The sequence below is a fragment of the Diceros bicornis genome, chromosome 1 (assembly GCF_020826845.1).
Source record: "Diceros bicornis minor isolate mBicDic1 chromosome 1, mDicBic1.mat.cur, whole genome shotgun sequence".
Taxonomy (NCBI): domain Eukaryota; kingdom Metazoa; phylum Chordata; class Mammalia; order Perissodactyla; family Rhinocerotidae; genus Diceros; species Diceros bicornis.
Window position 1 is genome coordinate 86082799 of NC_080740.1, and position 19779 is coordinate 86102577.

Below are 19779 nucleotides of genomic sequence, written 5' to 3' on the forward strand. Positions count from 1 at the left end.
TACCGACGCAGGCCCTCCCTCTCTAGTTCACCCCCCTCCTCACTCTTTCTCCTACTCGGGGGTCCTATCGTGTGCAAAGATGCCTTCTCTCTTTTCTTCAAGTACAGATTCAGTTGGGTGGGGCAGGGGGAAGCATTACAAACTTCAGGACACACTCCCAGAATCTCCTCCCAGCTCCAGCTCCTGCTTGTAGTGAAGTCCCTCCAACCATGCTCAGCAGAGGCAGAGGCAGACACACTGCTGGTGGGGCGCTCAAAAAGGCCCCCTCGCTCTCCAAACAGGAGAGAAAATCTCAGCCGTTTTCCCAACATCGGGCCAGAAGAGGTAGGACAGGCCTCAGTGTTTCGATGAGGCCTCCAGCTTGTGGCCGACCTTCCAAGGCTTCTTGGCGATGTAAATATGAGGATGCAGTGATGCACGGCTGGACCCAGGTCCCAGGCCCCCTGCTCACTGGCTGTGGCCTTGGGCAAGTCACTTCAACCGTCTGAGCCCGTTTTCTCAGGGGGCTGCTGATGCCGTTGCTCTTAACTGGGCCCCATCACTGGGCTATTTTTAGGGGAAAAGCCACACCTGGATGCCAGACACCACAGCAGGTCAAGCAGGGGGCTTTAAGCTGGGCCAGGGACACTAGAGGTCCTGGGTTCTAGGGGCAGCAAGATGGTGCCGGCCCACCTAGCCCAGGGCAGCAGACAAGCCACGCCATGGAAGGCTGCTTGCCGTGGGAGAGAGCTACGCAGGGGGTCACCCGTCGGCTCGCACACCACCGCCTGCCAGGGACAGGCTATCCTATGGTGACTCCGGTCCTCCCTGGCCATTGGAACATCGGGCCCAATCTCAGCTCCCCCAGGACTTCTAACACCAGTGACCATCACTCTGAATAAAAGTCATCAGAGACGTATTAATGTCTTGCAACCCAAACACTGAGGAAGAGGTAATTCTTTCTCCCACCCACTCTCTCACTCACTCATTTGTTCATTTAATCAAGCACCACCCAGCCAAGCTTGTTCCCAGAGGCCAGAGAACAGAGGTGACCTGGACACAGGCTTCGGCCTCTTGAAGCACAGCATATCATTCTGCCTTTTAATAATTCTCAGCTCCACAAAAGAGGACAAAAAATCCTACTCATTGCTAGAAAAAGCCCGGCCACAGAGGCGACAGTGAAAAAGCAGCAAAACGTGTCATCATGCAAGGCTGCTTTCTGTGAGCAGCCGGAGAGACGGGCTGATACACACCCAAACCCCACCGCAATGACGAGGCCATCCCGGCCTCGACGGGTGACGGGCATCTGGCTGGGGCTCAGTCAGTATGAGCTGTTACGAGGACTCCTTCCTCGAGCTTCAAGGTTCATTCGTTTTTGTTTTTGTGTGTTTTCTGAGACTCCATGAAAGCTATCCTCTCTCCTCACATCCAGAAAAGTGTAAATACAAACAAATGTTTATGCAATTCCATTTAATTCTTGCATGCCTTGAAGTCCCACCACCAAACCCAGGCCAGGAACCCCTGTTCAGCTTCCCCACCCTACTATCTGTGCGCCGCTGGGCTAGGACCTACCTCTCTGCAAAACGGGCTAATACTCTTGACTCCCAGAATTCCTGTAAGGTCTGGATGAGGTGGTGTTGATAAAGCAACGGGCCCAGGCCTCACACAGACTGGATACACGACAGGCTCAGACCCTCCCCCCTTCTCTAACAGGGTGCAGATGAAAAGGAAAAGGTGGTAGACTTGGGATCGAGTCCTGGTAGTGCCACTTAATTGGCTATGTGACCTTGGGTAAGCCACTTAATCTCCCTGAGCCTCAACTTCCACATCTGCAAAATGGCACCAATCATCTCTCCCTCCAACGTGAAGACAGTGAAATGAGATGCACAACACAAAAGCCACATCAATTCATACGAACTTGTTCAATCTCGAGCAAACGAAATCACCAGAAAGCATCACCCTTAGACCTTGTTATTTAGGCTTCCGACAAAAATATGCCTTCCCAGAACTACAGTTCAACACAGGTCAGCTATTATCAAGAGTCAGTATGAGAAGTGGCCACCCAGGCAGTTCCTGCGTCTTTCAGTGAAACTGTCCCTTACACAACGCCCTTACACAAGGCCCCCATGACCCCTCCTCTCCAGAGGTCAGTGCTAGGAAGGAGCGAGAGTTCTGCCAATCTGGTTTGCTTCCTCTTCTGTAATTTCAGAGCTCCATGACCCCTTGCACTTCCCTTTTTTTTTTTTGCCTTGGCTGCTAGGAAGCTCTGAGCTTAGCTTTGGTTTTATTCCCATAAGTAAATGCCCCAACTTTGGTTCTATGCCAGGATTAAACCCACGACATTTCACAATTTGTATATGGACTCTGATGAGGTGTTTTTAGGAAATGACTGTCCTGTTGCCCACACTTCAAAAGTGTGAAGCTTTTTTTTTTTAGCGGTCCTTGGCATTAAGCAGAGCATATGTCAGGGTGATGTTCCGCTAGCCTTTTTGTAAATATGGCCCGACTACTCTCACATGTGGCAAAACATGGTTTGGTTTTTCTTCTTCTTTTTTTGAAAGTGTTTTTTTTTTTTCCTTCCTTTTGGTTTAAAATTTTTCACATCTTAGTGCCTTTTGTGTGATGCAAAAAAACAAATGTCCCTTTCATGACGTGGTTCTTATTGGGTCCCATGACATGGGTCTTAACACGTTACCTTCCAGCTTGGCAGTGGTGGGGTTCCAGAGGGCTTTCACAGAAATGCATGGGGTTTAATTAACAAAATAATAATCTCAATTTAAAAATCAATAATAACAGTAAATAAAAATAAAACAATATCTCAGTACCTTAGGAAGTTACTTAATATGCATGCTTAGAAAAGAGAATAGAAGCACAACATCAAGACCCAGGGAAGGATGGCAGGTGGTCTCCACTTGTATGTATTTTACACATTTTATTCAACAAATATGTTATAAAATTTTATATTAGAAATTAACTTTTTTTAATGGAAAGAACTGGCCTAAAATAACCCCTGGCTAGATGAGTCCATTCACCTGAAGGAGGAGGGGGATCTGTGCCCGTCCACAATGGAAGCCCCAGGAGGCCAGGGCCCACAGCGTCCTGGGAAGGAAGGGGGCTCCCAGGATCAAGGGCTCCCGGGTGCAAAGCTGAAGCCCTCGAAGCGCTCACCAAGCCCCAAATCCAAGAGCTCCAAGGACCAAGGACCGACTCCTTGAACCCATCAGAGGCTCGTCCATCATGCTTCCTTGAGGGGGTGGTAAGCAGCCTGTGGCTCAGGGTTTTCTCAGGATCCAATGAAGGGAGGTTTGTGATCAGTTTAATCCAGCCACAAGTGTCAACTGAGGATCTACCAGGGGCCCCGCATTGCTAGGCACGGTGGAGGCAACAAAAGTAGAATTCAATCAACAAACACTATCTGAGCTCCTAGCCTGTGACAGGCCTGGGGATCCAGCACGGATCAGACAGGCCTGTGGCCCAAGATCACAGACAGAGGCAGATACGGAGGTGAGAGGTGAGAGCTGCAGGCACACCACTACTCAGAAGCCTGTGGCCGCAGCGGGTAACCCAGCCTGGAGGCATCCTGGAGGGCTTCAGAGGAGGAGCATCCGGGCAGGGTTTTGAAGGGCGAATCTGCCAAGTGAAGAAGGACTAGGACATTCCAGACAGAATATAGCAAGTGCAGAAGAAGGGCAGCATGGAAGAGTGTGGAAGGAAGAATGGTGGAGTGATCCATGGGGTTCAAAAGGATGGGAAGAAAACAGGCCGGAAAGATCAACCAGAACTAGAACTGGAACATCTCAAAGAATGTATAAACTTTATCCTGAGAGCTGTGTGTGTGCCTGGGGAGGGGAACCGCAGGGTTTAAACAAGAGGTGCTGTAGACAGCTTTTTGCTTTAGGAGCTCCCCTGGTTGCGTAACTCTGGAGGCTGGGAAAGCAAGAGAATAATGGATTCGGGGCAAACAGCAAAAAGGCCATTTTATCAGTGCTGGTGCCCTGGGCATCATGGCTGCCTTTCCCCTGCACACATGGCATTTCTTCCTTCCCCTTTGTGAAACGGACGTGAGAGCTGGGTGGGACTCATCTCATCCCTGGTGGGGAGAGGGTAGGGGCCTAAACCAATCAGAGGAATTCTCTGCCTCTTGCCCTGATGGCTGGTTCAGGATTAGTCTAAGCAGAGCAAAGCTGGTGAGTTCTGCTTGATGGTGTGGGATGCCATGATGTCTCCCTCTGGAGCCAACTAGGAAGCACACAGCCCTGATGGTTGCAGGCAGCCACCTTGCAACCACGAGGGAAGCCAGTGTGAAAACAAAGCTGATACAAAGACAGGGCAGAAAGAACCACAGCGTAACGGAGCCCTGTTCAAACTCCCACTCAAACCTGACCTCCCCTCTGGACTTTCCAAATAGGATATGCAAGCCACTTAATATCTTCTGTTGTTTAGGTTGGATGGAGTTGAGATTTTGTTACCTGTTACCGAAAGCATCTGATCTCACATTTGGCAAGAGATGATGAGGTTGAATTAGGGCAATGAGAGAGGAGGTCAAGGGTGCCATCTCATTGGAAAAATAAGATTTTCCTAGGAATCTCTAGGTGATCTGCTAAAAACACTACACTAGTGGTTCTGAAATTTGAGCGTGCATCTGAATCACCCGGAGAGCTTGTTAAAACACAGATCACTGGGCCCCACCCCGAGTTTCTGACTCAGTAGGTCTGGGGTGGGGTCCAAGATTCTGCGTTGCTAACAGATGCCCCGGGGATGCTGCTGCTGGTCCCAGAACCATACTTTGAGAACCAGTGCTCTACAGGAATTTGCAAAAGGCCTGGATCTTGGGGCCACATCTCTCCTCCCTCTAGCAAAAACATAATGTAAGATGGTGGTAGAGAAATCTCAGGGGCAAACTGGCAGAATTTTCATCTCTTTTATGCTCCTTATTAACTTGAACTTCATCATCAGTGTTCCTTTTTCTTCCTGCCTCTAACTGAAGAGCTAGGGGCTTGGGTAGGATGTAAGATCATCCTGGTGAGCCTCTACTAAGTGACGGTTTGAGAAGCCCTGGGTATTTGCAGAGGCTTTAGGGATTTGTATTATTAAAGATGGTCAGACAGAAACAGATGGAGTCTATTTCAATGAGTATTTTTAAAAAAATAAGTATAAATATAAATATAATTATTTAAATATCCTCCCGTCTTTTAAAAAAGCTTTGAGGGCCTCTGAATGTGTGTCTAGGAGTATATGGGGATTAGGAAAGATCAGGTGGGTAGAAATGACACCAAAAGCATAAGCAACAAAAGAAAAAATAGGTGCATTGTACTTCATCAACAATAAAAACTTCTGTATATCAAAGGATACTACCAAGAAAGTGAAAAGACAACCCACAAAATGGGAAAAATATTTGCAAATCATATATTTAATAAAGGACTAGTATCCAGAATATATAAAGAACTCTTATAACTCAATAATAAAAGGACAAATAACCCAATTTAAAAATGGGCAAAGGATTTGAATAGATGTTTCTCCAAAAAAGATATATAAATGGCCAATAAGCACATGAAAAGATGCTCACCATCACTGGTCATTAGGGAAATGCTAATCAAAACCACAATGAGGGCCGGCCCCGTGGCTTAGCAGTTGGGTGCGCGCGCTCCGCTGCTGGCGGCCCTGGTTCGGATCCCAGGCACACACCGACGCACCGCTTCTCCGGCCATGCTGAGGCCGCGTCCCACATACAGCAACTAGAAGGATGTGCAACTATGACGTACAACTATCTACTGGGGCTTTGGCGGAAAAAATAAATAAATAAATAAAATTATTGGGAAAAAAAAAAAAACACAATGAGATATCACTTCACACCTGCTAGGGTGCTTAGAATTACAAAGATTGACAGCAATTAGTGTTGGCCAGGATACAGACAAACGGGAACCTCATACACTGATGGTGGGGATGCAAATGATGCAGGCACTGTGGAAAACCGTCTGGCACTTCCTCAAAACGTTAAACACAGAATTACCATATAATCCAGCAATTCCACTCCTGGATATATACCCAAGATAATTAAAAATATATGTCCATTAGCCAGAATGACTATGAAAAAAACAGAGGACTCAAATTACTAATATCAGAAATGAAAATGGGGACATTACTACCAATTTTACAGAAATAAAAAGGATTATAAGAGAGTAGTATGAACAATGTACGGCAATAAACTGGATAACCTAGATGAGATGCACAAATTCCTAGAAACACACAACCTACCAAGGCTGAATCATGAGGAAATGGAAAATCTTACTAGACATGTAACTAGTAAGGACATTGAATCAGTGATCAAAAACCTCCCAACAAAGAAAAGCCCATGACTGGATGGCGTCACTGGTGAATTCAACCAAACATCCTTAAACTCTTCCAAAAAATTAAAGTAGAATGTCCAAAAAATTGAACACCTAACTCATTCTCTGAGGTCAGCATTACCCTGATATCAAAGCCAGATAAAGACACTACAAGAAAATAAAACTACAGACCAATATCCTTGATGAATATTAATGCAAAAATCCTCAACAAAATACTAGCAAATCAAATTCAGCAGCATATTAAAAGGATTATACACTATGACCAAGTGCGATTTGTTCCTGGAAGCAAGGATGGTTTAACATATGACAGTCAGTCAATGTAATACATCACATTAATGGAATGAAAAGAATAAAAAAACACATGATCATCTCAACTGATGCAGAAAAAGCACTGGACAAAATTCAACACGTGTTCATGAGAAAACACTCAACAACTAGAAATAGAAGAAAACCACCTCAACGTATCAAAGTCCATTTATGAAAAATCCATAGTGAACATCACACTCAATGGTGAAAGACTGAAAGCTTCTCTTCTAAGATTAGGAACAAGAGGGGCTGGCCCCATGGCCAATGATTAAGTTCGCATGCTCCACTTAGGCAGCCCGGGGTTCGCAGATTCGGATCCCAGACGTGGACCTACACCATTCATCAAGCCATGCTGTGGTGGCAACCCACATACAAAATAGAGGAAGATGGGCATAGATGTTAGCTCAGGGCTAATCTTCCTTCCAAAAAAATAAATAAGATTAGGAACAAGACAAGGGGATGCCCACTTTCTTCACTTCTATTCAGCACAATACTGGAAGTCCTAGCCAGCACCATCAGGCAAGAAAAAGAAATAAAAGGTAAGCAAATTGCAAAGAGAGGTAAAATTATCTCTGCAGATGACATGATCTGATACATAGAAAACCCTTAAAGATTACAAAACACACAAAGAAACCGTTAGAACTAACAAATGAATTCAGCAAATTAGCTCAGGGCTAATCTTCCTCACCAAAAAAAGCAGGATATCGAACAGATATTTGTATACTAATATCATAGCAACATTATTTACAATAGCTAAAAGATGGAAACAACACAAGTGTCCATCAACAGATGAAATGAAAAACAAAATGTGATATATACATACAATAGAGTATTATTCAGTCTTAAAAAGGAAATTGTGGCACATGCTACAACATGGATGAACCTTCAAGACATTATGCTAAGTGAAATAAGCCAGCCACAAAAACGCAAATATGATCCCTTTTATATGAGGTAGAGGAGTCAAATTCATAGAGACAAAAAGTAGAATGGTGGTTGCCAGGGGCTGGGAGCAGGGGGCACCGGGGGAAGAGGGGTGGCTACCAGAGAATAGACCGTGGGGCTCTTACGATGTGACTCAAGTGCTCTTCAGCTCAGAAAACTACTGACCTAAGCGCCAAGCCCCGTCCCAGGCCCTTCATTCAGTCTCTCATCTCATCCTCACACGGCCTGTAAGGTAAATACCGTTATTATCCCCACTTTATAGATCAAGGGTCCCCAGACTTTTTCTGTAAAGGGCCAGACAGTAAACGCTTTTGGCTTTGTAGCCACACAGTTTCTGTCCCTGCAGCAGGAAAGCAGCACAGAGACACTGGAACGAATGGCCTGGCCAGTGCCTTCACTTACAAACACAGGCGCAGGCCAGATCTGATCCATGGGCAGTTGCTTACTGCCCCCAATTCCAGATGAGGAAACTGAGGCGTAGAGAGACTCAGTACCTTGTCAAGGTCCCCAGCTAATAAGAGGTGAAGCCAGGATTTGAATCCAGATGCTCTGACTTGAGAGCTCATACTCCATCCCTGGGCTCAACTTCTTCGCCAACCAGCTGGGAGGGCCTACACGTCAGACACCAGCCCCACTGGCACCTGAACATCTTTATTGTAAGGTTTCAACTCAACCTCTGAGGTAGAAACTGCCCTCCCGCCCCTCCTGGGACCCACAGCTGGTGCAGTAGAGCTGGGATCAGAACCCAGGCCCGTGTGAGCCAGGCTGCTCACGAGAGCTGCCACGTGTTAAGACGGCGGGTCCGCCCGAGCTTGGACACCGGTGGAACGTTCAGGTAACGGAGGCACTTGCTTCTTCCAGGCCCTCTTGGTAGATGAGTGCCCTCAGCACTGGTTTCCCTCCTCAGCACCCACGAGCTCTGTTTCCCTGGAGACCTCGGCCGTACACACGCCCACAGGGTGCCCGACGGGGACTTCACGGCAGCCTGTAGTCGCAGGCTTTCTTCTCTGGCTGGAGGCCAAAGGAAAATGGAAACCTGTATTTACCTCCGTTCTCCACCAATTTATATTAAGCAGCTGTCATGGTGCAGCGTAAGGGTCAGAGCCTGGCTACGTGATCCTGGCAGGCCATGTCGCCTCTCTGATCACTCACTGATTCACTCGTGGGTTTATCAGGCATCTACCCTGCAGCTGCACTATTGCAGCACGGTACCTGCACAGCTCAATTCAAGCATTCTCTCCCTCTGGGCCCAGTGCCCTCTCAGACTTGCCCTGGGACTGGTTACTAGGAAAACTTCTTTGGAGCTGTGCCAATGAGGAGTCAGCCAAACAGTCCTCAGGACTGAGAGGGCCAGAGTGTCAGCCTCTTCTCCACCAGACGACCCTTCAGGACTCAACAGCGACACCAAGGTGCTGCCCCAAGCTGATTTCCACCTTCTAAACACACACACAAAGACAATCCCACGTGTGCAGCTGCTTCACCTACGTGGTCTCAACCTCCACACGAGGTAAGCAGTTGCCAGGTTGTTGCCGGGTCAGCCTCAGTTTCCCCATCCATGACATTTAACAGAAATTGAGAGTTCACTCTGTGCCAGGCCCTATGCCAAGTGCTTTGCACAGATTATCTCACACTCACTATTTGAGGTGGGTATCCTAAAACATGCCTGTACCTCATGGTGTTTATCGCAAGGATTAAATAGGATAACGTATGCCAGGCCCTTAGAGCATTACCCAACACACAATAAGTAAATGCTTGATAAACGTTACCAGTTATTATCAGCATTTGGTGATATTTTATACCCATTTTGTATATGGAGAAACTGAGGCTCAGAGACATTACGGTCCCACAAATAGTAAGTGGCAGAACCAGGACCTGAACTGGGACCTATCTGGGCTCGGTTCATCTCCTTGCTGGAAGAGACCTGGTGAGCCCATTCCCCCTTCCTCGTGCCTCAAGGAGGAAGCCACAAAAAGCTCGAGTCACAGCCCCTGGGTGGGTGGGAGAAAGGGCCCCTCTGTCTCCGTGTTCCAGCCCTCACTGGGTCCACTGGCCAGCTCACATACCAAGTGAGCTTGCCCACCCAGAGATAAGGGAGCCAGGATGTCACAGCCCAGATAAGAGCAGGCTCGGACCACCCACAGGGTTTAGACATTAACTTTTACAGCCCACAGGCAGCAGGATCGGGTCAGCACCGCCACAGCTCGCCCATCCCCAAGAGACAAGTGAGCCATGCTCAAGCCAGAGGTGAGGCATCAACACTGGTGACCACATAGTGCTCTGGGCCTGGGTCCCCTCAGCTCCCTGGCCTTTCCCGAGGCCAACAGGAGTACTGGGTACCCAAAGGTGCTCAACAGGTAAATGTGGGCAACACCTCTGGAACTAAAACTCAGTAAGCCACAGGCAGGAGGACTGGACATGGTCCCAGATCTGCCACTGTCCTTCTGGGGGCTGTCATAACCCCTTTCCTGCTTTGAGCCTCAGTTTCCCCACCTAGAAAATGAAGCTCTTAACAGCTCTTGAGGTCATTTACAACATTGACATTTTAGGGTTCAAGAGGACAGAAGTCACTTTATCGTTGAATATGCAGTTCATGTTTACCAAAGTCCACTCATATCATCCATTAGCAGAGCGGGGACTCAGTATATGATCAGTAAGGGTTTGATGAATGAATGAGTAAATAAATGAACGAATGAATGAATATGAATGAAACATTCCAGTGGCCTTAAGATGCCCAGAAATCAGGGCAAAACAGCCAAAAGGTAACTAACACAGCTGACAGCCAGATTTTGCAAAGTCAGACAAAAGCAAGCTGGTCCCTCCCTCTTCTGCCACCGAGTAGAGACAATGGCTGCCATCACTGAGCACCTAATGTAGACCTGGCACGCACTAAGCGTTCTCTAAGCATTCCTTCACATGCTCCTGTGAGCAGTCACACTATCCCTATTTAACAGAGAGGGAAACTGAGGTTTGGTGGGGAAAGGGCTTCCCCACACCCACTCGGCTCCTAAGTGACAGAACTAGGGTATAAACTTTGGTCTGCCTGACTCCAAGACACAGAGACAGCTGCGGTGTGTGCCGTGGGGCAAGCCCTTTGCCTGTCTGTGCTTGTTTCTCCCTGGAGAAGCAGGGAAGGTGCTGCATTCAGCCACCCAGGCCTTCTGCACTGAGAGGCACTGTCCCCTGGGCATGGGGACACCCCATCAGTGCAGAAGACAGAGGCTTCTGGTGATTCAACAGAGGCCTGTAGAAAGCAGTCCACAGAGGCTGCCACCAAAAAACACAGTGGTCCACACAAAAATGCCTCCAGCTTCTCAGCAGCTGTCCCTGTAGGTGAAGTCCCAGAACCACCGCACCTCTGACTCCAGGCCAGACAATGCAGCCATTGAGCAGGGCAGCCCACGCCCATGAGGCCTCCCAGGAACGCTGGGCCTTCTCCTCCACCCCAGCCCCAGCCACCACACTCACAGGGAGCCTGGAGAAGGAATCTGGCTCCCCTGAGTCGGTGTGAACTCAGCGCCCCCGACGGGAAGGAAGGGCATCTGGGGCACAGAGACGACCTGGGGTTCCTGGGGAGGCAGCTCTGCCAAGGCCTAGAGGAGGAGCGACGACCCACGGAGCCTTCAAGCCTGTGTGGCACGTTCCATGGCCCCTTTGCCACAAGCGAGGTGGCTCCACGTCCAAGTGTGCTGGCCAAGTCCAGGGCATCTCTGGGATGGACCTGAGGTGACTCAAATTCAAGGGAGCCGAACTCCTGGTCCTGTCCAGCCCTGAGGTCAGGAGCACTGGCTTCAGGGTCAAAGTCCCCTCAGCTTGAGTCCGAATGCTGCCACTGGGTGACTTTGGGCCACGTTTAGCCCCTCTGAGCCTCCCTTACCTCATCTGTAAAATGGGGACAAGACATCCCTACCCTGATGCGGTCTTGGGGGAGTAAAGGAGATAGCACATGTAAAAGCTATGAGCACAGTGCCAGGCACCTAGCCAGAGCATCACAAGCGAGAGCTCCTGTCATCATGATGATCGTCACCATCACCACTCTCCCCGCTCCACACCACCTTCCAGGAAATGCCAAGATCAGGGCTGCAACAGACTCCAGGCAGACGCAAACTGGCCCTCCAGCCCCTGCGGGGGACACACAGGCAGTTCTGTGCCTGCACAGACATTCTTGATCCATTTGACCATCCGTCTGTCCAGCCACCATTCCCTAAAGCCAGCTGTGCCAGGGCTCGTGTGGATGGAGAACGAGTCAGGGCCGTGCCCCTGCCCTGGGGAAGTGACCATAGGGGAGCGGTGTGGAGAGGTGGGCACGGCAGGCAGAGCCAGCGCTGGCCGCTAGCAGAGCCAGGGAGACAACGCAGGGTGGGCGCTCATGTCTTATTTCACCCCTAAGGGCAACCCCTACTCCTCCTCGACTCATTACTGAGGGACACAAGTCCCCAAGAACCAAAACACCTGAGTGAACTAAGGCGAGCCCATGGTTTCGACTCTGGAGTCATACAACTGGGGTCCAATTCTGGCTCCAACACTGACTAACAGAACCATCTCGGGACAAGTGAGCTCAGAGAACTGAGCCTCAGTTCGCTCGTCTGTAGAGTGGGGTGCCCGCCTCCTAGGTAGTGGGCGAACGGGATGACACGGGGAAGCCCACGGCTTAGCACCCAGCATTCGGCAAGCGCACTCCAACCATGAGTAACAGCAGAAGCTGGATCCACGCAGGAAACTGAAATGATGAGCCCACGTTCAGAGACAAGCCCCCCGCACCAGCCTGCCCCATGAGAGGGTGCAAGAACTGCTGGAGAGCAGCAGAGAGCTGGGAAAAACGGTGGGACCCTGGGCAAGGCCATGCACCCACTTGCGCCCAGCACACATCCCATCTGACACACCATGCCCTGCAGTTTCATCTTGTTCATGGTCTGCCTCCTCACTCACCCCACTGCCCCAGAGAAAGTGAATTCCCCGAGGGCAGGGCTTGGTGTCTGTGCCCTCAGCACCTACAGCAGTGCCTGGCACACAGCGGGCACTCTGGAAACATCTGTTGGTGAATGAATGAGTGAGCGAGCGAGTGACTGAATGAATCAATCATGGCTGCCCCAGCTGCTCCACGGGGGTGGGGGGCCCAGTCCCCTGAGATCATGGATGTGGAACACCTGACACAGGCAGGAGTTATCAAGACAGGGACTTAGAGACCCTGCCACAGCTGCAAGGGCTCAAGGTTCCATCAATGACAACTCCGCCCCGAGGGCTCCCGAGAGGGCCCGTTGGGACATGCCCAGGGAGGAAGAAGCAGCCCAGAAATATATAAGGAAGACAGAAGACAGCCCCACAGCCCCCACACATCCCTGTTTCCCCACTTCCCACCCAGGACTGGAATGATCTGTTCCCATTGGGGCCAGACAGGGTATAAATGCAGGGAAGCCACCTGGGCAGGGGCAGGGACAGATGGGGGAGAGGTGCCCACCTATGGGGCAGCTGTACTCAGCACAGCTCCGAGATGCCACGCGGGAATATGGGCCATGTGGCTGGCGCTGCTGATCCTTCAAGCCAAGCCAGATACCTGGATTCTTATACTAAAGATGCCAATTTATAAAGGTTCATATTGTTTCAAAAAACTGAAAAAAGCCTGCCCTACATGCAGCCTGTGGGCCTGGTACACATGTATCTGCCAATCTAGACCTTGAATAACACACCTGTCCTGTCAGTGGGCACCTGGCTCGTACTGTCTGCCAGCTGGGGTGTGCTGCGTTTCTAACCCTGGGTGAACGCATGTGAGGTCAGTGTCATCACCCCCGATGTCCAGATGAGGAAATTGAGGCTCAGAGGCATGAAGAGACATGTCTGAGGTCACATGGCAGCACAGGGACAGCCAGATTCCAACCCAGGTCTGAGTGACTCCAAAGCCAGTGCCTGGTGGCCTGAAGGAATGAGGGCGCGTGTGAGAGCGGGAGGGGTGAGCGGGGACGGGAGGGGCACACGGGAGTGCCGGGAGGGGATGATGGCCGGCTGACGGGGTCAGATGGCGAACTAAACCCACATGGAGATGCTTGGGAACGCGGTGGGCGAACCCTTGGACCAGAGAGTCACCCTCATAAATGTGACACAGAGAGCCCGGCCTGACCATTCCAACAGCAGGATTCCAGAACCCCAGGTCCATCCACAGCCACGCGACTCCACCTGCTCCCGGCCGGAGGACACCGGCTGCACCAGGAGGGTCCACTGTGCCTGAGGAAGAAGCTGGATGGATGCCCTGGCCAGGGCCCCCGCCCACCGGGAACAGCCAGAAAACACTCTGCTGGACAATGGGCTCCTCAGGTGGAGGGCAGGGGACTGTGTCACAGACTGTGTCCTTTCACTGCTCCCAGTGGTGCCCAGGGCCGGCACCCAGGGAGGAGCACTGCAGGGTAAGGGGGGTGGGGAACAAGGCTTTGAAGCTGGAACCTGGCCGTGAGCCCTGAGACAAGTCACTCTCTCCCTGACTCTTGGTCTTTACATCTGTAAAATGGAGGTGACTCGTTCCCATAGAATTGTGAGGATTTGGTGAGACAATCGTGAAAGAGCCCAGTGCAGGCCCAGCACAGAGAAAGTCTCCAGCAGATGCCAGCTATTCCGCTGTCATTTTGCTGACTCCTCCCTCTCACCCCCCTCACTCCCATTCACCCTCTAGGCCAGGGAGCCAAAGCCTCCTCACCTGCTCCCCCTCCCCAGCCTCAGGGCACCCTCCCTGTCAAGAGGAATGTAGGATGGTAATGATACACCTCCCCAAGGCCTGGGAAACCTGCGCAGACTTTCAAGCACTCCACAAAGTGCTGTCATGCACAGGTGTGCGCATGCTCGGGTCCCCACGCGGGTGCCCGCAGACCAGATCCAGAGCGAGAGCGCGTGTGGGGAGCCCCAGGGGGACAGGACCCCAGAGCCCATGGAAAGGGGTCCTGGCCCACAAGACTGCTGAGAAGGGCCACCACAGGCCCCCCAGCTGACCACGGATCGGGATTCAGGATTTCAGAGCTCGACGGGCCAGGGGAGTCGATGCGGGTTGAAGACCTTGAGACCACCCCTTCCAAGCCCTCACATCACGGACCGGGGAGCAGAGGTGCAGGGAAGGGACGGCACTTGGCTAGGGTCACACAGCGAGCTGGTCCCAGACCCAAGAAGATCCCAGGCCTTCCGTCTCCAGCCCAGCGCTCCTCCAGCCACACGGAGCGACTCTCTAGATGAACACAGCGCTGCTGGCTACTCCCCAGCGTGACATGCTCTTTACAGGTCTGGCTTCTGTAAGGTCAGATGTGCAGTCTCTGTCAGTGAACAACAGCTGGCCTCCCAGCCCAAGGCGACAGGCCACAGAAACCCTGCTGGTGACATGTGGTCACGTGGACATGTGGACAGCAGGACCCCCCACCCACACGCTGCTCCGTGCCCCTGGGACTTGCACTTCCTCCTTGCAGGATGTTCACTTTCAGACAAGAAGGCACACTGAAGGCTCACAGTCACACCTTCAGGGTGACACATGCACACACACACACACACGGTATACACGTTCAGGAAGTTCACAGACCCCTCACAAGCCTATTTTTGGTCACCCTAGGCCCAGATGGCTGAAATGCCCACCAGGTCTGAGTAGTTAACTTATGGGGCAAAGCAGGCTGCATATATGAAAAAATGTCCTCTCATACTCTTCTGGGAACAGTCCTCTTGGTTATCTACTTTCTTCAGTTCTGATAGAGCTCCGGGATGGGAAATACTTCCCCTCAATTCTACTTTAAGAAAAACAGTGGTACATGCCAATGACAAATAGCCCTCAGCCACGGTACTGGGGATGCATTAGGGAGTAGTGAGGTCTGAGGCAGCTGGAGGCCACATCCCTGCCTGAGGGGCAGTTGCTGCTCAGCCAAGGCAGCTGCTGCCATGCAGAAAGGTAGCCTGTTCAGCCACATCTCCCGGTTGTTCAAGAAAAGTCAGAAAGCTTGGGGCCGGCCCGGTGGCGTAGTGGTTAAGTTCACGCACTTGGCTACAGTGGCCCGGGGCTCGCGGGTTCGGATCCTGGGCATGGACCGATGCACTGCTCATCAAGCCACGCTGTGGTGGTGTCCCACATAAAGTGGAGGAAGATGGGCATGGATGTTAGCTCAGGGTCAGTCTTTCTCAGCAAAAAGAGGAGGATTGGCATCGGATGCTAGCTCAGGGCTGATCTTCCTCACAAAAAAAAAAAAAAAAAGTCAGAAGGCCAGAATTTTACATGACATCTTCTAACAAAATGCTAGCAACAAATTTCTAAAAACATGACGCAAGCCAAACAAAATGCGTCTGCAGGCCCAGCCTGGCCCGAGAGCGTCAGTTTGGGACCTCGCTCTGAGGGTTCACACGCTCAGGTGAGGGGCCGGGCTCACAGCCCGTCTGGCGTGGTGGGCACGCTCCCACCCCCAACAGCAAGAGGCCGGAAGTAGCACGGCCCTGTGCTTCTCACCCGGGGGTGACTTTGCTGCCAGGGGACATTCGGCAACATCTGAGACATTTCTGGGTGCTCCTGGCAGCTAGCGGTAGAGGAGGAAATGCGTCCTACACCACACAGGGCAGCCCGCTCACAGAGGATGGTCCAAACCCTGGTGCAGACCCGAGACCAGAGGCCTGGGGGCTACTCTGGGGGCTCCCTGGGGAGAGGCCTGCCACCCCAGCCTAGGGCAGCCGCTGTCTTCTCTGTGGCCCACCAGGACTGCTGTGGAAATTTCACTAGAAAAGGCTGCCACAGCTAACAATGTCGGGAAAGCCCAAGCGTAGATTACGTGAGGTAAGAAGTGAGCTGTGGGGGCCAGACCACTGGCCTCCGGGACAGGAGACGTGGGTCCAAGCCCAGACTCTGTCCCCCGAGTGTCACTGGACAAGTCCCTGAGCCTGGCCACCTCATCCCTCAGGGGATCATCCTGACCTCTGACCTCAGGGGCATGGCCAGTCCCAAATGTGCCCCAAGGGAGCGCCTCGCCCAGCGCACGTCCCGGGGAGGCCAGGGGATGAGGAGGGGAATTTGGGGTCCCAGGACCAAGGGCAGGAGGCCCCCTCAGTTCTCTTCCACCCTTCCAAGCCCAGTCACGCCAATGCACTGAAGAGTCCCGTCGTGACACCCTCCCTCCTAACCGGAGTGCAAGGCCCAGGCTGAAGGCGCGGCAGGCAGAGGGATTGGGCTAGAACTTAACAGAATTGGTTTATTTTCTTTGATTTCTATTTATGGCAAGTGAGTCCTAGTTTTCCATTTAGGGTAGTGAGATGAAAGTTTCTTTTTAAATAAATGTATTCAATTTCTAAAAAGTGAGTCACCTTAAAAAAATACTATTACAGAGGTAGCAGGATGAATGAGGTGTGAGAGAGGCAGCCTGACTGAGAGTGTTACAGAAATAAACACTGTGGATATTCACACTGAAAACAGTACGTCCACACCCAGAGGAAACCCAGGAGGACTCCCCGGTTGTGGAGGCCGTCCACGCCAAGCACAGGAGTCAGTGCTTTGTCTGCTCGTCAGCAAGGAGATTCCTGGACAGATACACTCCCTGCAAAACTTTCTGACCAGACGAAACCTGGGGACAGAGGGACTTTTGAACTTGACCCGCGCCGGGTCTCCAGGGCAGGCCAGGGCAACCAGGCCCACTACGTGCATGTGAAAGGCCTTTCCTCACTCTTTGCTGGTGTTGTCACCCCCCTGACATCACCTTTCTTCTCGTTTGGGGGTGACATGATCACAGCGAAGCTTCGGGAAGGTTCCCCACGTGAAAGGCAGAGAAGCCAGAAGAGGGAGCTGCAGGAAACGGGGGGTCTTCGGGGGCATAGAGAGAATTTTAAGAAAGCGCTGGGGGAGGAGAGGAGAGAGGGGCAAGGGCATTAACTAAGCACCCACTTTGTGCCAGACAATGCTACACATACCCAGCCCACACACCTCACTTAATCTTTACAATGGGATAGGTTTTGTTATCATCACCCCCATTTTAGAGATAAAGAGAGAGAGACTCAGGTCAGCCAAGATCCATACTGGCACCAAGAGACAAGACTGGACCCAGCTCCTCCACTGCAGGGCAGGGAAGAAAAGAACAATGCATGAGACAGACATGGAGAGGAATCGCAGGGACTCAGAGACTAACCAGATTAATGGCAGAGGGAGAGGACAGACAACACCCTGCTTGAAAGTCCCCGGAGGTTTCCCAAGACCCCCAGTAAGATCGCACTCCTACCTCCGGGACCCCATCTCCTCCCACCCCAACACAGGCCACTGGCCCCTCGTTGTCTCTGAACACAGTAGGCACGCTCTCACCTCAGGACCCTTGCACTTGCTGTAGCCTTGATTCTCCCTCCACTGCCTCCTTCTCAAACATCACCTCCTCAGAGAGGCCTCTCCCTGACGACACCCAGAAGGTGGCTTGCCCTGTCCCTAGGCCACACGTCTGATTTTATACCCATCTGTCCTTATCGTTACCTGAAGGATGTGTTTATGTGCTTACTGGCTGTCTTCCCCACCAGACTAAAAGCTCATGAGGATGAGGACTGTGTCTTGTTCACTGTGAATGCCCAGCCCCTAGAACAGGGCCTGGCACACAGCAGGCGCTCAGCTGAGTGCTCAAGGCCCTGCACAGTCTGGTCTCCTGTCACGTCATTCTCCGCCTCTCCCCCTTGGCCATGCTCTGTCGGGGCCTCTGCAGACTTCGATGGCTCCTGCCTCAGGGCCTTGGCACTTCCTAGTCCCCACACCTGGCACTTTCTGCCCTTAAATATTCATAGGTCTGCCCTCCATCTCGTCTTGCGGCCTCAGCTAAGACGTCACCTCACGAGGAAGGCCGTCCCTAGCCATCCTAGTTAAAGCACCTGTTCCTGACCGCCACCCTGGACCCTCCGCTGCATCTTCCCGGTTATTTTTCTTCCACACACTTATGACTCACTGAAGTCCTCTGATTCACTTCTTTATTTGCTCTCATACTGTCTGCTTCCACCACAGACTTTGAGCCCAGGAGGCGGCATCCGCAGGGCCTAGAACAGGGCTTGGCACAGGCAGGAATTCAACAGTGACTTGTTTAAATGAATAAACGAAGATGCTGCTGTCTGACAGGGCTGTGGGCTTCATTCCACCACTACCCACACTTCTAGAGACAGGGGCTAAACTCCTGGGGTGAACAGGTAGCAGATCGAGGCATCAGAGTTTGCTGTCCTGTCAAAAAAGGCTGAGTAAGACCAGTGGTCAAGAACCGATCTGAAGGGGCTTTCAAAATCTCCCCACCTGCAAAGCAGGACTCTGTGCCACCGTCACTTCTCTTCCAGGTTCAGCAGAAAGGAAAAGCTTAAGAGGAATGAACTTCCTCCTCTCCTCCCTGCAAGCTGCCAACAGCTGGAGAATTGTTCAGTCAACAGCAAGGCCAACATCAGCCTCGGGCGTGCTCTGGGGGCTGCAGGTGCCCCATAGACTTCAGCCTCCCCAGGGCAGGGCTGCCCCAAATGGCCTCGGCTGCCTGGAGGGGACCCAGCTGGACTGTGACTCCTTCCCCTGCTCTGGACCAGCCCCGGGCGAGGATGAAGGCAGGGCCCTGTCTACCAGAGGAGGTCGACACCAAGACGGATAAGTGCACTAAGATGTGACCGGTAGGACGAGAGGAAACACACGGAGCAGAGAGGAGAGGGGGAGGAGGCAAACTCCACCCAAGGTACCAGGGAGAATCGAAAAGACCTCATGTGGGAAGGGATGCTCTTGCCGACTCTGCAGATGACAATGGGAAGGGCATGCCTGGAAAGAGGCACTAGGTGAGCAAAGGCCTGGAGGTGTCGCCTGCACGTAGCTTAGAATAGCTGGACAAGAGAGGTCTGGGAAGGTACTGACAGACGACAGACTACAATTAGCCTCTGTAGCAGGTACTGGGTTTGGAATATATTCTGCAGAGCTGTGGAACGGCTTTTCACAAGACAGTATGGCATGAGTAGGGTCTCTCATCCACAGTCTTTGAGGACCTCTGTATGTCTGGCCTTGTGACTAATCTGCTGTGTGACTTTGGGTAAATCCCAGACCTTCTGTGGTCTGCAGCTATCTCATCTTTCGAATGAGCAGCTGGCTATGTGACACCCAGCTGCAGGGTTCTGTGGTGTCGTCAACACCCCTCCGCGCTGGCTCCAGTGGTGTGCTGCAGCCAGCTCTCACTGGCTCGTGAGCACCGACGGCTAAATTTTCAGGAATTTTGTAAGCCTCTTGTTA

The 19779-nt window shown here is 51.7% G+C and overlaps 1 protein-coding gene across 1 annotated transcript in view; it reads right to left on the minus strand.

The window, feature by feature from the left end:
* STK10 (serine/threonine kinase 10) overlaps positions 1–19779 on the minus strand; it is a 115620-nt gene that overhangs the window by 67636 nt on the left and 28205 nt on the right. The window lies entirely within an intron of this gene.